We start from the raw sequence: 16,047 nt of genomic DNA, 5'->3' as shown, positions 1-16,047 counted from the left end.
CGTTATTCGTTGCAATTAACATTTTAATGTCTAACTGAATTCGCCCTATAGTAGACCCCCTGGGGGTCCATAATAGGAAATTGCTTCCCTATAGTCGACACTTCATTTGATTTTCATGTCCCGTTTCGGGACGTTCTCCTTCCCTATTATGGACCCCCCAAAATATTCCTATAATGGACACTCTCGTGTTTATTTTTTATAGAATTGTAAAAAATCATCTAATTTGACTTTTCAAAGCATTTCCGACTCATGTAATCAAATCATAGGACTGTAAGGCAGGTTCTCCCGATAGAATTTCATAGCACAATGTTTAAATTGTGCTGTAATAATGCAAAAATGGCTGTAGGGTCCACTATTGGTTGGGGGTCCACTATTGGTCACTTTACCCTAGTTCTAGCAATAAAATTCAGGTGAGTATTTGAATCTACAACTGATTTGGTTTTGCGCAAACCAATGCCCAGGTGCATATGTGAATGCGAGCGGGGTTGATGACCTCGACCTAATGCCTTACACAGTTTTATGCGCTTATATCATTTTTTTAGAATAGTTCTAGGAATAAAATTCAAGTGAGTATTTGAATCTACAACTGATTTGGTTTTGCGCCAACCAGTGCCCAGGTGCATATAAGAATGCAAACGGGGTTGATGACCTCGACCTAATGCCTTACACAGTTTTATGCGCTTATATCATTTTTTTAGAATAGTTCTAGGAATAAAATTCAGGTTGAGTATTTGAATCTACAACTGATTTGGTTTTGCGCCAACCAGTGCCCAGGTGCATATAAGAATGCGAGCGGGGTTGATGACCTCGACCTAAAGCCTTACACAGTTTTATGCGCTTATATCATTTTTTTAGAATAGTTCTAGGAATAAAATTCAAGTGAGTATTTGAATCTACAACTGATTTGGTTTTGCGCAAACCAGTGCCCAGGTGCATATGTGAATGCAAACAGGGTTGATAACCTCGACCTAATGCCTTACACAGTTTTATGCGTTTATATCATTTTTAGAATAGTTCTAGGAATAAAATTCAGGTTGAGTATTTCAATCTTCAACTGATTTGGTTTTGCGCCAACCAGTGCCCAGGTGCATATAAGAATGCGAGCGGGGTTGATGACCTCGACCTGGTGTCTTACACAGTTTTATGCGCTTATATCATTTTTTAGAATAGTTCTAGGAATAAAATTCAGGTGAGTATTTGAATCTACAACTGATTTGGTTTTGCGCAAACCAGTGCCCAGGTGCATATGTAAATGCAAACGGGGTTGATAACCTCGACCTAATGCCTTACACAGTTTTATGCGTTTATATCATTTTTTTAGAATAGTTCTAGGAATAAAATTCAGGTGAGTATTTGAATCTACAACTGATTTGGTTTTGCGCAAACCAGTGCCCAGGTGCATATAAGAATGCAAACGGGGTTGATGACCTCGACCTAATGCCTTACACAGTTTTATGCGCTTATATCATTTTTTTAGAATAGTTCTAGGAATAAAATTCAAGTGAGTATTTGAATCTACAACTGATTTGGTTTTGCGCAAACCAGTGCCCAGGTGCATATGTGAATGCAAACGGGGTTGATAACCTCGACCTAATGCCTTACACAGTTTTATGCGTTTATATCATTTTTTTAGAATAGTTCTAGGAATAAAATTCAGGTGAGTATTTGAATCTACAACTGATTTGGTTTTGCGCCAACCAGTGCCCAGGTGCATATAAGAATGCGAGCGGGGTTGATGACCTCGACCTAATGCCTTACACAGTTTTATGCGCTTATATCATTTTTTTAGAATAGTTCTAGGAATAAAATTCAAGTGAGTATTTGAATCTACAACTGATTTGGTTTTGCGCAAACCAGTGCCCAGGTGCATATGTGAATGCAAACGGGGTTGATAACCTCGACCTAATGCCTTACACAGTTTTATGCGTTTATATCATTTTTTTAGAATAGTTCTAGGAATAAAATTCAGGTTGAGTATTTCAATCTTCAACTGATTTGGTTTTGCGCCAACCAGTGCCGAGGTGCATATAAGAATGCGAGCGGGGTTGATGACCTCGACCTAATGCCTTACACAGTTTTATGCGTTTGTATCATTTTTTTAGAATAGTTCTAGGAATAAAATTCAGGTGAGTATTTGAATCTACAACTGATTTGGTTTTGCGCAAACCAGTGCCCAGGTGCATATGTAAATGCAAACGGGGTTGATAACCTCGACCTAATGCCTTACACAGTTTTATGCGTTTATATCATTTTTTTAGAATAGTTCTAGGAATAAAATTCAGGTGAGTATTTGAATCTACAACTGATTTGGTTTTGCGCAAACCAGTGCCCAGGTGCATATAAGAATGCAAACGGGGTTGATGACCTCGACCTAATGCCTTACACAGTTTTATGCGCTTATATCATTTTTTAGAATAGTTCTAGGAATAAAATTCAAGTGAGTATTTGAATCTACAACTGATTTGGTTTTGCGCAAACCAGTGCCCAGGTGCATATGTGAATGCAAACAGGGTTGATAACCTCGACCTAATGCCTTACACAGTTTTATGCGTTTATATCATTTTTTAGAATAGTTCTAGGAATAAAATTCAGGTGAGTATTTGAATCTTCACTGATTTGGTTTTGCGCCAACCAGTGCCCAGGTGCATATGAGAATGCGAGCGGGGTTGATGACCTCGACCTAAAGCCTTACACAGTTTTATGCGCTTATATCATTTTTTTAGAATAGTTCTAGGAATAAAATTCAGGTGAGTATTTGAATCTACAACTGATTTGGTTTTGCGCAAACCAGTGCCCAGGTGCATATGTGAATGCAAACGGGGTTGATAACCTCGACCTAATGCCTTACACAGTTTTATGCGTTTATATCATTTTTTTAGAATAGTTCTAGGAATAAAATTCAGGTGAGTATTTGAATCTACAACTGATTTGGTTTTGCGCAAATCAATGCCCAGGTGCATATGTGAATGCAAACGGGGTTGATAACCTCGACCTAATGCCTTACACAGTTTTATGCGCTTATATCATTTTTTTAGAATAGTTCTAGGAATAAAATTCAGGTTGAGTATTTGAATCTACAACTGATTTGGTTTTGCGCAAACCAATGCCCAGGTGCATATGTGAATGCAAACGGGGTTGATGACCTCGACCTAATGCCTTACACAGTTTTATGCGTTTATATCATTTTTTTAGAATAGTTCTAGGAATAAAATTCAGGTTGAGTATTTCAATCTTCAACTGATTTGGTTTTGCGCCAACCAGTGCCGAGGTGCATACGTGAATGCAAACGGGGTTGATGACCTCGACCTAATGCCTTACACAGTTTTATGCGTTTATATCATTTTTTTAGAATAGTTCTAGGAATAAAATTCAGGTTGAGTATTTGAATCTACAACTGATTTGGTTTTGCGCCAACCAGTGCCCAGGTGCATATGAGAATGCGAGCGGGGTTGATGACCTCGACCTAAAGCCTTACACAGTTTTATGCGCTTATATCATTTTTTAGAATAGTTCTAGGAATAAAATTCAGGTGAGTATTTGAATCTACAACTTATTTGGTTTTGCGCCAACCAGTGCCCAGGTGCATATGTGAATGCAAACGGGGTTGATAACCTCGACCTAATGCCTTACACAGTTTTATGCGTTTATATCATTTTTTTAGAATAGTTCTAGGAATAAAATTCAGGTTGAGTATTTGAATCTACAACTGATTTGGTTTTGCGCCAACCAGTGCCCAGGTGCATATAAGAATGCGAGCGGGGTTGATGACCTCGACCTAAAGCCTTACACAGTTTTATGCGCTTATATCATTTTTTTAGAATAGTTCTAGGAATAAAATTCAAGTGAGTATTTGAATCTACAACTTATTTGGTTTTGCGCCAACCAGTGCCCAAGTGCATATGTGAATGCAAACGGGGTTGATAACCTCGACCTAATGCCTTACACAGTTTTATGCGTTTATATCATTTTTTAGAATAGTTCTAGGAATAAAATTCAGGTGAGTATTTGAATCTACAACTTATTTGGTTTTGCGCCAACCAGTGCCCAGGTGCATATGTGAATGCAAACGGGGTTGATAACCTCGACCTAATGCCTTACACAGTTTTATGCGTTTATATCATTTTTTTAGAATAGTTCTAGGAATAAAATTCAGGTGAGTATTTGAATCTACAACTTATTTGGTTTTGCGCCAACCAGTGCCCAGGTGCATATGTGAATGCAAACGGGGTTGATAACCTCGACCTAATGCCTTACACAGTTTTATGCGTTTATATCATTTTTTTAGAATAGTTCTAGGAATAAAATTCAGGTTGAGTATTTCAATCTTCAACTGATTTGGTTTTGCGCCAACCAGTGCCGAGGTGCATACGTGAATGCAAACGGGGTTGATGACCTCGACCTAATGCCTTACACAGTTTTATGCGTTTATATCATATTTTTAGAATAGTTCTAGGAATAAAATTCAGGTGAGTATTTGAATCTACAACTGATTTGGTTTTGCGCAAACCAATGCCCAGGTGCATATGTGAATGCAAACGGGGTTGATGACCTCGACCTGGTGTCTTACACAGTTTTATGCGCTTATATCATTTTTTAGAATAGTTCTAGGAATAAAATTCAGGTGAGTATTTGAATCTACAACTTATTTGGTTTTGCGCAAACCAGTGCCCAGGTGCATATGTGAATGCAAACGGGGTTGATAACCTCGACCTAATGCCTTACACAGTTTTATGCGTTTATATCATTTTTTTAGAATAGTTCTAGGAATAAAATTCAGGTGAGTATTTGAATCTACAACTTATTTGGTTTTGCGCCAACCAGTGCCCAGGTGCATATGTGAATGCAAACGGGGTTGATAACCTCGACCTAATGCCTTACACAGTTTTATGCGTTTATATCATTTTTTTAGAATAGTTCTAGGAATAAAATTCAGGTGAGTATTTGAATCTACAACTGATTTGGTTTTGCGCAAACCAGTGCCCAGGTGCATATGTGAATGCAAACGGGGTTGATAACCTCGACCTAATGCCTTACACAGTTTTATGCATTTATATCATTTTTTTAGAATAGTTCTAGGAATAAAATTCAGGTTGAGTATTTGAATCTACAACTGATTTGGTTTTGCGCCAACCAGTGCCCAGGTGCATATAAGAATGCGAGCGGGGTTGATGACCTCGACCTAAAGCCTTACACAGTTTTATGCGCTTATATCATTTTTTTAGAATAGTTCTAGGAATAAAATTCAAGTGAGTATTTGAATCTACAACTGATTTGGTTTTGCGCAAACCAGTGCCCAGGTGCATATGTGAATGCAAACGGGGTTGATAACCTCGACCTAATGCCTTACACAGTTTTATGCGTGTATATCATTTTTTTAGAATAGTTCTAGGAATAAAATTCAGGTGAGTATTTGAATCTACAACTGATTTGGTTTTGCGCAAACCAGTGCCCAGGTGCATATGTGAATGCAAACGGGGTTGATAACCTCGACCTAATGCCTTACACAGTTTTATGCGTTTATATCATTTTTTTAGAATAGTTCTAGGAATAAAATTCAGGTTGAGTATTTCAATCTTCAACTGATTTGGTTTTGCGCCAACCAGTGCCGAGGTGCATATAAGAATGCGAGCGGGGTTGATGACCTCGACCTAATGCCTTACACAGTTTTATGCGCTTATATCATTTTTTAGAATAGTTCTAGGAATAAAATTCAGGTGAGTATTTGAATCTACAACTTATTTGGTTTTGCGCAAACCAGTGCCCAGGTGCATATGTGAATGCAAACGGGGTTGATAACCTCGACCTAATGCCTTACACAGTTTTATGTTTTTATATCATTTTTTTAGGATAGTTCTAGGAATAAAATTCAGGTTGAGTATTTCAATCTTCAACTGATTTGGTTTTGCGCCAACCAGTGCCGAGGTGCATATAAGAATGCAAACGGGGTTGATGACCTCGACCTAATGCCTTACACAGTTTTATGCGCTTATATCATTTTTTTAGAATAGTTCTAGGAATAAAATTCAAGTGAGTATTTGAATCTACAACTGATTTGGTTTTGCGCAAACCAGTGCCCAGGTGCATATGTGAATGCAAACGGGGTTGATAACCTCGACCTAATGCCTTACACAGTTTTATGCGTTTATATCATTTTTTTAGAATAGTTCTAGGAATAAAATTCAGGTGAGTATTTGAATCTACAACTGATTTGGTTTTGCGCAAACCAGTGCCCAGGTGCATATGTGAATGCAAACGGGGTTGATAACCTCGACCTAATGCCTTACACAGTTTTATGCGTTTATATCATTTTTTTAGAATAGTTCTAGGAATAAAATTCAGGTTGAGTATTTGAATCTACAACTGATTTGGTTTTGCGCCAACCAGTGCCCAGGTGCATATAAGAATGCGAGCGGGGTTGATGACCTCGACCTAAAGCCTTACACAGTTTTATGCGCTTATATCATTTTTTTAGAATAGTTCTAGGAATAAAATTCAAGTGAGTATTTGAATCTACAACTGATTTGGTTTTGCGCAAACCAGTGCCCAGGTGCATATGTGAATGCAAACGGGGTTGATAACCTCGACCTAATGCCTTACACAGTTTTATGCGTTTATATCATTTTTTTAGAATAGTTCTAGGAATAAAATTCAGGTTGAGTATTTCAATCTTCAACTGATTTGGTTTTGCGCCAACCAGTGCCGAGGTGCATATAAGAATGCAAACGGGGTTGATGACCTCGACCTAATGCCTTACACAGTTTTATGCGCTTATATCATTTTTTTAGAATAGTTCTAGGAATAAAATTCAAGTGAGTATTTGAATCTACAACTGATTTGGTTTTGCGCAAACCAGTGCCCAGGTGCATATGTGAATGCAAACGGGGTTGATAACCTCGACCTAATGCCTTACACAGTTTTATGCGTTTATATCATTTTTTTAGAATAGTTCTAGGAATAAAATTCAGGTTGAGTATTTGAATCTACAACTGATTTGGTTTTGCGCCAACCAGTGCCCAGGTGCATATAAGAATGCGAGCGGGGTTGATGACCTCGACCTAATGCCTTACACAGTTTTATGCGCTTATATCATTTTTTTAGAATAGTTCTAGGAATAAAATTCAGGTGAGTATTTGAATCTACAACTGATTTGGTTTTGCGCAAACCAGTGCCCAGGTGCATATGTGAATGCAAACGGGGTTGATAACCTCGACCTAATGCCTTACACAGTTTTATGCGTTTATATCATTTTTTTAGAATAGTTCTAGGAATAAAATTCAGGTGAGTATTTGAATCTACAACTTATTTGGTTTTGCGCCAACCAGTGCCCAGGTGCATATAAGAATGCGAGCAGGGTTGATGACCTCGACCTGGTGTCTTACACAGTTTTATGCGTTTATATCATTTTTTTAGAATAGTTCTAGGAATAAAATTCAGGTTGAGTATTGCGCATAAGCCCCAAAATTTTATTCCCACCTTTGGGTTTCCGCGCCGAGCACTCAGCGCCAGACTCGGCGACAAGGAGATAGTGGTCAAGTTGGTACTCTTGATTTTTTGACAACTGATGTCGATTGGTTGTGTGAGTGCACCGGTGTCAAAAAATAGAGCTTTTAGCTGAAAATTTAGTTGTCAAATGCACATTTTGACAGCAATGTAGATGTATGAGTGAATGAAATGTGCAAATGCTCTATCGCGGAAGCAGTCGCTGAAGACAAGTGTCAATGGTTTCAGTGACGAAACGAAAAGTTTCAATGCAAAAAGCAATATTTGAATCTACAACTGATTTGGTTTTGCGCAAACCAATGCCCAGGTGCATATGTGAATGCAAACGGGGTTGATGACCTCGACCTGGTGTCTTACACAGTTTTATGCGCTTATATCATTTTTTAGAATAGTTCTAGGAATAAAATTCAGGTTGAGTATTTGAATCTACAACTGATTTGGTTTTGCGCCAACCAGTGCCCAGGTGCATATAAGAATGCAAACGGGGTTGATGACCTCGACCTAATGCCTTACACAGTTTTATGCGTTTATATCATTTTTTTAGAATAGTTCTAGGAATAAAATTCAGGTTGAGTATTTGAATCTACAACTGATTTGGTTTTGCGCCAACCAGTGCCCAGGTGCATATAAGAATGCAAACGGGGTTGATGACCTCGACCTAATGCCTTACACAGTTTTATGCGTTTATATCATTTTTTTAGAATAGTTCTAGGAATAAAATTCAGGTGAGTATTTGAATCTACAACTGATTTGGTTTTGCGCAAACCAGTGCCCAGGTGCATATGTGAATGCAAACGGGGTTGATAACCTCGACCTAATGCCTTACACAGTTTTATGCGTTTATATCATTTTTTTAGAATAGTTCTAGGAATAAAATTCAGGTTGAGTATTTCAATCTTCAACTGATTTGGTTTTGCGCCAACCAGTGCCGAGGTGCATATGTGAATGCAAACGGGGTTGATGACCTCGACCTAATGCCTTACACAGTTTTATGCGCTTATATCATTTTTTTAGAATAGTTCTAGGAATAAAATTCAGGTGAGTATTTGAATCTACAACTGATTTGGTTTTGCGCAAACCAGTGCCCAGGTGCATATGTGAATGCAAACGGGGTTGATGACCTCGACCTAATGCCTTACACAGTTTTATGCGTTTATATCATTTTTTTAGAATAGTTCTAGGAATAAAATTCAGGTGAGTATTTGAATCTACAACTGATTTGGTTTTGCGCAAACCAATGCCCAGGTGCATATGTGAATGCAAACGGGGTTGATGACCTCGACCTAATGCCTTACACAGTTTTATGCGCTTATATCATTTTTTAGAATAGTTCTAGGAATAAAATTCAGGTGAGTATTTGAATCTACAACTTATTTGGTTTTGCGCAAACCAGTGCCCAGGTGCATATGTGAATGCAAACGGGGTTGATGACCTCGACCTAATGCCTTACACAGTTTTATGCGTTTATATCATTTTTTTAGAATAGTTCTAGGAATAAAATTCAGGTTGAGTATTTGAATCTACAACTGATTTGGTTTTGCGCCAACCAGTGCCCAGGTGCATACGTGAATGCAAACGGGGTTGATGACCTCGACCTAATGCCTTACACAGTTTTATGCGTTTATATCATTTTTTTAGAATAGTTCTAGGAATAAAATTCAGGTGAGTATTTGAATCTACAACTGATTTGGTTTTGCGCCAACCAGTGCCCAGGTGCATATGTGAATGCAAACGGGGTTGATAACCTCGACCTAATGCCTTACACAGTTTTATGCGTTTATATCATTTTTTTAGAATAGTTCTAGGAATAAAATTCAGGTTGAGTATTTGAATCTACAACTGATTTGGTTTTGCGCCAACCAGTGCCCAGGTGCATATAAGAATGCGAGCGGGGTTGATAACCTCGACCTAATGCCTTACACAGTTTTATGCGTTTATATCATTTTTTCAGAATAGTTCTAGGAATAAAATTCAGGTGAGTATTTGAATCTACAACTGATTTAGTTTTGCGCAAATCAATGCCCAGGTGCATATGTGAATGCAAACGGGGTTGATGACCTCGACCTGGTGTCTTACACAGTTTTATGCGCTTATATCATTTTTTAGAATAGTTCTAGGAATAAAATTCAGGTGAGTATTTGAATCTACAACTGATTTGGTTTTGCGCCAACCAGTGCCCAGGTGCATATAAGAATGCGAGCGCGGTTGATGACCTCGACCTGGTGTCTTACACAGTTTTATGCGCTTATATCATTTTTTTAGAATAGTTCTAGGAATAAAATTCAGGTTGAGTATTTGAATCTTCAACTGATTTGGTTTTGCGCCAACCAGTGCCCAGGTGCATATAAGAATGCGAGCGGGGTTGATGACCTCGACCTAATGCCTTACACAGTTTTATGCGCTTATATCATTTTTTTTAGAATAGTTCTAGGAATAAAATTCAGGTTGAGTATTTGAATCTACAACTGATTTGGTTTTGCGCCAACCAGTGCCCAGGTGCATATGTGAATGCAAACGGGGTTGATAACCTCGACCTAATGCCTTACACAGTTTTATGCGTTTATATCATTTTTTTAGAATAGTTCTAGGAATAAAATTCAGGTGAGTATTTGAATCTACAACTGATTTGGTTTTGCGCCAACCAGTGCCCAGGTGCATATGTGAATGCAAACGGGGTTGATGACCTCGACCTAATGCCTTACACAGTTTTATGCGCTTTTATTATTATTTTAAGAATAGTTCTAGGAGTAAAATTGTTGAGTATTTGAATCTACAATACAACTGATTTGGTTTTGCGCAAACCAGTGCCCAGATACATATATGAATGCGAGCGAGGTATACGAAAAGGCGATATGGTCGCTCCAAAAACAAACTTTTTATAGAAGGCCCGGAGATCCATAGTGTTATACAGTTAAACCTCCATGAGTCGATGTTCTATGACTCGATATCGACTCATGGAAGCAAATTATGCCATATTAAAAAATATTTTCTGGGCTACTGTGATGGTCCCTTCAAACAGCTTCCCGAGGCTTTTCTATTCCACATCTCGATATTTCCATGAGTCGATGGTCCCTTCAATATCGACTCATGGAGGTTTGACTGTATGCCGATCCACTGAGTTCGACGAATTGCCTGTGTGTGTCTGTCGCACCCACCCATCAAAATGTAGCAAAACTTTCATTCATTTTTCAGGCAATTATCTTCAACCGAATGGCTTGCAACTAATTGCATTTGATGCAGAATCCTGCAGGAAACATGGAGGGGGGGTATTACACGATGTCACACATGTCTTGTACATTTTAACACTCCGGGCACACATGTTGTTGTATTTTGTATAATACTGGCGAAAAATTCTCGCTTCCTATTGAAAATCGAATTGAAGATCGAACTATGTAATCGGAAGTTATGGGTTTTTATTTGCATGAGAAAGGTACTATGGGTACGCACTCACCCATCATAACGTAGCAAAAGTGTTACTCATTTTCCAGGCACTAATCTTCAACCGATTTGCTTGCATTCGACGCAGAATCCTGTCCCATTGTTTCCTACACCATTTAAAAAAAAAATTTCACTAATCCTTGTCATAGAATCCTGTCTCATTGTATCCTATTGAAAATTGGCAAGATCGAACTATGGAACCGGAAGTTATGAGTTCTTATTTGCACGAGAAAGGCTAGGCTAGGTGGTTTAATCAGGTTTTTTTTTGTAAAAAAATCCGCTTCGAAGAAATTCCATTATATGTAAACCAATCCCGTAAATCCGACGGATAAATTAAATATACTTACCATTTTTCACTGCTTCACTCGCGAAAAATGTTGACCACTTATCCCGACGGGTGATTATTTTTCGACTGATTAACGGAGCAACGTTTTTTTTTCAAATTTGTTTTTCAACAACGAACGTCTGCGCCGGCGCAGATGAGCTTTCATCTCGCCGTCACTAACACTAGTGCAATAAAAAGCTTTGCATGCGTGATGAGTGATAAACGATATTTCGGTAAGTTTCGAGTCGGGCCGCCTGCGGCGGCCCGGTAATGTATACAAAACCCAAATATGGGTAATGAAAGTACCCATAAATAGGTAAATTGATCTAAGCGTGTAAGCCTTATATACACGCTTAGTTCAGTTCACCCATAAATAGGTACTTGATTCACCCATATTTGGGTGTATTAAGCAATACCCATATTATAGGTGAATTTTACCGAAAAAGTTGGTAAAATTTACCTATAATATAGGTAAATCTATAGTTTACCCATTTATGCGTTATTTTCTTTACCCAAATTTGGATGAAAAAAAATTGTTTTGACAAATTTCATAAAATGGATTCGGAGCTTCAAAACCACCAGAATGCGGACTAAATGGTAAGAAAATACATAATCGTTGAAATTCATCTTCTAAGTTATTTATTTTATAATTTATTCTATTCGCAGGTTTCGAACCAACTGTTATATTTCACCGAGGAGGGTTGCGCACTACAAAATTGCAGCAGCATGCTCTTCCTTCATGGATACTATAGCAGCAGCGGAACATCTATTGATAACTAGCCAGCAGCTAACCGGCGCGCCTGCTGATCCCGCCAGCGTTTCCGGAACGCTATATGAAATGCGGAAAAGATGATTCCCACCGAATCAGCAGCATACGTAAGTACATCTTGACCTGATTGATAATTTCTTCTAATACATAGTTTGATCTATTCGTAGGTATTGGGAATCTTCTCCGAAAGGGCAAGTATCGCAGCAGTGTAATCATCCGGTAAACCAGCAGCAGAAGTCCCACTGATTTACCCGGACTTTCTGGAACGCAATGGAATGTACCATTTACATAAATCTTTTTCAAAGGGTGGTGTAGAGCTCGGCGTAGACCTGGCCCGTAGCAATGCACTTCGGAAGCAGAGGGAAACCGGAAGCAGCAGCCCTTGTCGGCCCCCATAACCGTCCATATAATCCATGAGATACGGATGGTAGCATCATCATCAGGTAAAACTTAATCACTACCAATAGTTTCATTCTCTAATTGATATAATTTTTCTTCCTCGTTCACAGAACTGGCAAGCAACAGCCATGAGACCATATGAAAATCACCACCAAATCACCAATCTACATGATCTCCGCAACGAGTTGTTCCCAACCGTGAAGCAGGCAGGAATGCTGTTGGGCCATATATTGCCTGATTTTCTCAAAATTGCACGCGGCAAACCCTTCATGAAAGGTACCGCCGCGCTTTTTGCACCCCGTTTACTTGATTCTTATGGGTGAATAGCATTGCGGTGTATCGTTTGGCGCGGCCGTACCTTTCGACAGTCATTCGCCGCGTGAAGTTTTGTGCAAGTACCCATTTTGGAACATTACAAACGCCGCGCAGTGTATCATATCCAGAAAATCTGACAATATTGCATCGGCATAACATAAAACGCGGTTTATACCCTTTTAAAAAATAATATTGGGGGAATGTATATTATATACAAAAATAAAGATTATTTGTAAATACAGTTTTGTTTGATATTAACAATTGTTTCTTCCGAAATCGGAAAACGCAAAATGCAATTTTGAATCCATATTAGAAAGGACCTCAGGTAAAAGTTCAAAAAAGTACCTAAATTTGGGTAATATTCACCTATAAACTGTTCATATACTGAAACACTCAAATATGGGTGAACGGTGATTGTATGTGCACTTTTTGGGGATTTTAGGTACTCTTCACCCATTCATTCATTTATTTAGTTAACATCTAAACAGATAACACTGAATCAACAATTTGACGCCACAATGCACGGTTCGAGGCCGCATCTCTCCATCCTCGGATACGCCCCACTCTCGCCAAGTCGTTCTGCACCTGGTCTGCCCATCTCGCTCGCTGCGCTCCACGCCGTCTCGTACCTGCCGGATCGGAAGCGAACACCATCTTTGCAGGGTTGCTGTCCGGCATTCTTGCAACATGTCCTGCCCATCGTACCCTTCCGGCTTTAGCTACCTTCTGGATACTGGGTTCGCCGTAGAGTTGGGCGAGCTCATGGTTCATTCTTCGCCGCCACACACCGTCTTCTTGCACACCGCCAAAGATGGTCCTAAGCACCCGTCTCTCGAATACTCCGAGTGCTTGCAAGTCCTCCTCGAGCATTGTCCATGTTTCATGTCCGTAGAGGACAACCGGTCTTATTAACGTCTTGTACATGACACATTTCGTGCGGTGGCGAATCTATTTGACCGCAGTTTCTTCTGGAGCCCGTAGTAGGCCCGACTTCCACAGATGATGCGCCTTCGTATTTCACGACTAACGTTGTTGTCAGCCGTTAACAAGGATCCGAGGTAGACGAATTCCTCGACCACCTCGAAGGTATCCCCGTCTATCGTAACACTGCTTCCCAGGCGGGCCCTGTCGCGCTCGGTTCCGCCCACAAGCATGTACTTTGTCTTTGACGCATTCACCACCAGTCCCACTTTTGTTGCTTCACGTTTCAGGCGGGTGTACAGTTCTGCCACCTTTGCAAATGTTCGGCCGACAATGTCCATGTCATCCGCGAAGCAAATAAATTGACTGGATCTGTTGAAAATCGAACCCCGGCTGTTACACCCGGCTCTCCGCATGACACCTTCTAGCGCAATGTTGAACAACAGGCACGAAAGTCCATCACCTTGTCTTAGTCCCCGGTGCGATTCCAACCAACCTCCAGTGTTCGCCCGAAATCTTCACACAGTTTTGCACACCATCCACCGTTGCTTTGATCAGTCTGGTAAGCTTCCCAGAGAAGCTGTTCTCGTCCATAATTTTCCATAGCTCTACGCGGTCTATACTGTCGTATGCCGTCTTGAAATCAACGAACAGATGGTGCGTTGGGACCTGGTATTCACGGCATTTTTGAAGGATTTGCCGTACAGTAAAGATCTGGTCCGTTGTCGAGCGGCCGTCAACGAAGCCGGCTTGATAACTTCCCACGAACTCGTTCACTAATGGTGACAGACGACGGAAGATGATCTGGGATATCACTTTGTAGGCGGCATTAAGGATGGTGATCGCTCGAAAGTTCTCACACTCCAGTTTGTCGCCTTTCTTGTAGATGGGGCATATAACCACTTCCTTCCACTCCTCCGGTAGCTGTTCGGTTTCTCAGATTCTGACTATCAGTTTGTGCAGGCAAGTAGCCAGCTTTTCCGGGCCCATCTTGATGAGCTCAGCTCCGATACCATCCTTACCAGCTGCTTTATTGGTCTTTAGCTGTTGAATGGCATCCTTAACTTCCCTCAAGGTGGGGGCTGGTTGGCTTCCATCGTCCGCTGAACTGACGTAGTCATCTCCTCCGTTGCCTTGACTTTCACTGCCTGTACTCTCAGCGCCATTCAGATGTTCCTCGTAGTGCTGCTTCCACCTTTCGGTCACACGATCACGATTCGTCCGTCAAGATGCTCCCATCCTTATCCCGGCACATTTCGGCTCGCGGCACGAAGCCTTTGCGGGATGCGTTGAGCTTCTGATAGAACTTGCGTGTATCTTGAGAACGGCACAGCTGTTCATCTCCTCGCACTCCGCTTCTTCCAGGCGGCGTTTCTTCTCCTGAAAAAGGCGGGTCTGCTGTCTCCGCTTCCGTCTATAACGTTCCACGTTCTGCCGGGTACCTTGCTGCAGCGCGACCGCCCGCGCTGCGTCCTTCTCCTCCAGAATCTGTCTGCACTCTTCGTCGAACCAATCGTTCCGTCGACTGCGACCCATATACCCGACGTGGTTCTCCGCGGCGTCGTTAATGGCTGCTTGAACTGTACTGGAGCAGGCCTCAAGAGGGGGCCCGTCGGGCTCGGCCGCTTCCGGCAACGCTGCCTCGAGATGCTGCGCGTATGCAGTGGCGACCTCAGGTTGCTTCAGTCGCTCTAGGTCGTACCGCGGCGGTCGTCGGTACCGAACATTGTTGATGACGGATAGTTTTGGGCGCAGTTTAACCATCACCAGATAGTGGTCAGAGTCGATGTTAGCGCCACGATATGTCCTGACGTCGATAATGTCGGAGAAGTGCCGTCCATCAATCAGAACGTGGTCGATTTGTGATTCTGTCTGCAGTGGTGATCTCCAGGTGTACCGATACGGGAGGCTGTGTTGGAAGTAGGTGCTACGAATGGCCATATTCTTGGAGGCGGCGAAATCAATTAGTCGTAGGCCGTTTTCGTTCGTCAGCCGGTGAGCGCTGAACTTTCCAATAGTCGGTCTAAACTCCTCCTCTTGGCCAACCTGAGCGTTCAAATCTCCTATGATGATTTTGACGTCGTGGCTTGGGCAGCTGTCGTACTCACGTTCCAGCTGCGCGTAGAATGCGTCCTTATCATCATCAGTGCTTCCGGAGTGTGGGCTATGGACGTTGATTATGCTGAAGTTGAAGAACCGGCCTTTGATCCTCAACCTGCACATTCTTTCATTGATCGGCCACCACCCGATCACGCGCCTTTGCATATCGCCCATCACTATGAAAGCTGTTCCCAGCTCATGTGTGTTGCCGCAGCTCTGGTAGATGGTATGATTACCTCTAAACGTTCGCACCATTGATCCCTTCCAACAAACCTCCTGC

The sequence above is a fragment of the Armigeres subalbatus genome, chromosome 3 (assembly GCF_024139115.2).
Source record: "Armigeres subalbatus isolate Guangzhou_Male chromosome 3, GZ_Asu_2, whole genome shotgun sequence".
In the NCBI taxonomy this organism is placed as follows: Eukaryota; Metazoa; Arthropoda; class Insecta; order Diptera; family Culicidae; genus Armigeres; species Armigeres subalbatus.
The sequence above is the reverse complement of the archived record's forward strand: the minus strand, read 5'-3'. Positions refer to the sequence as shown.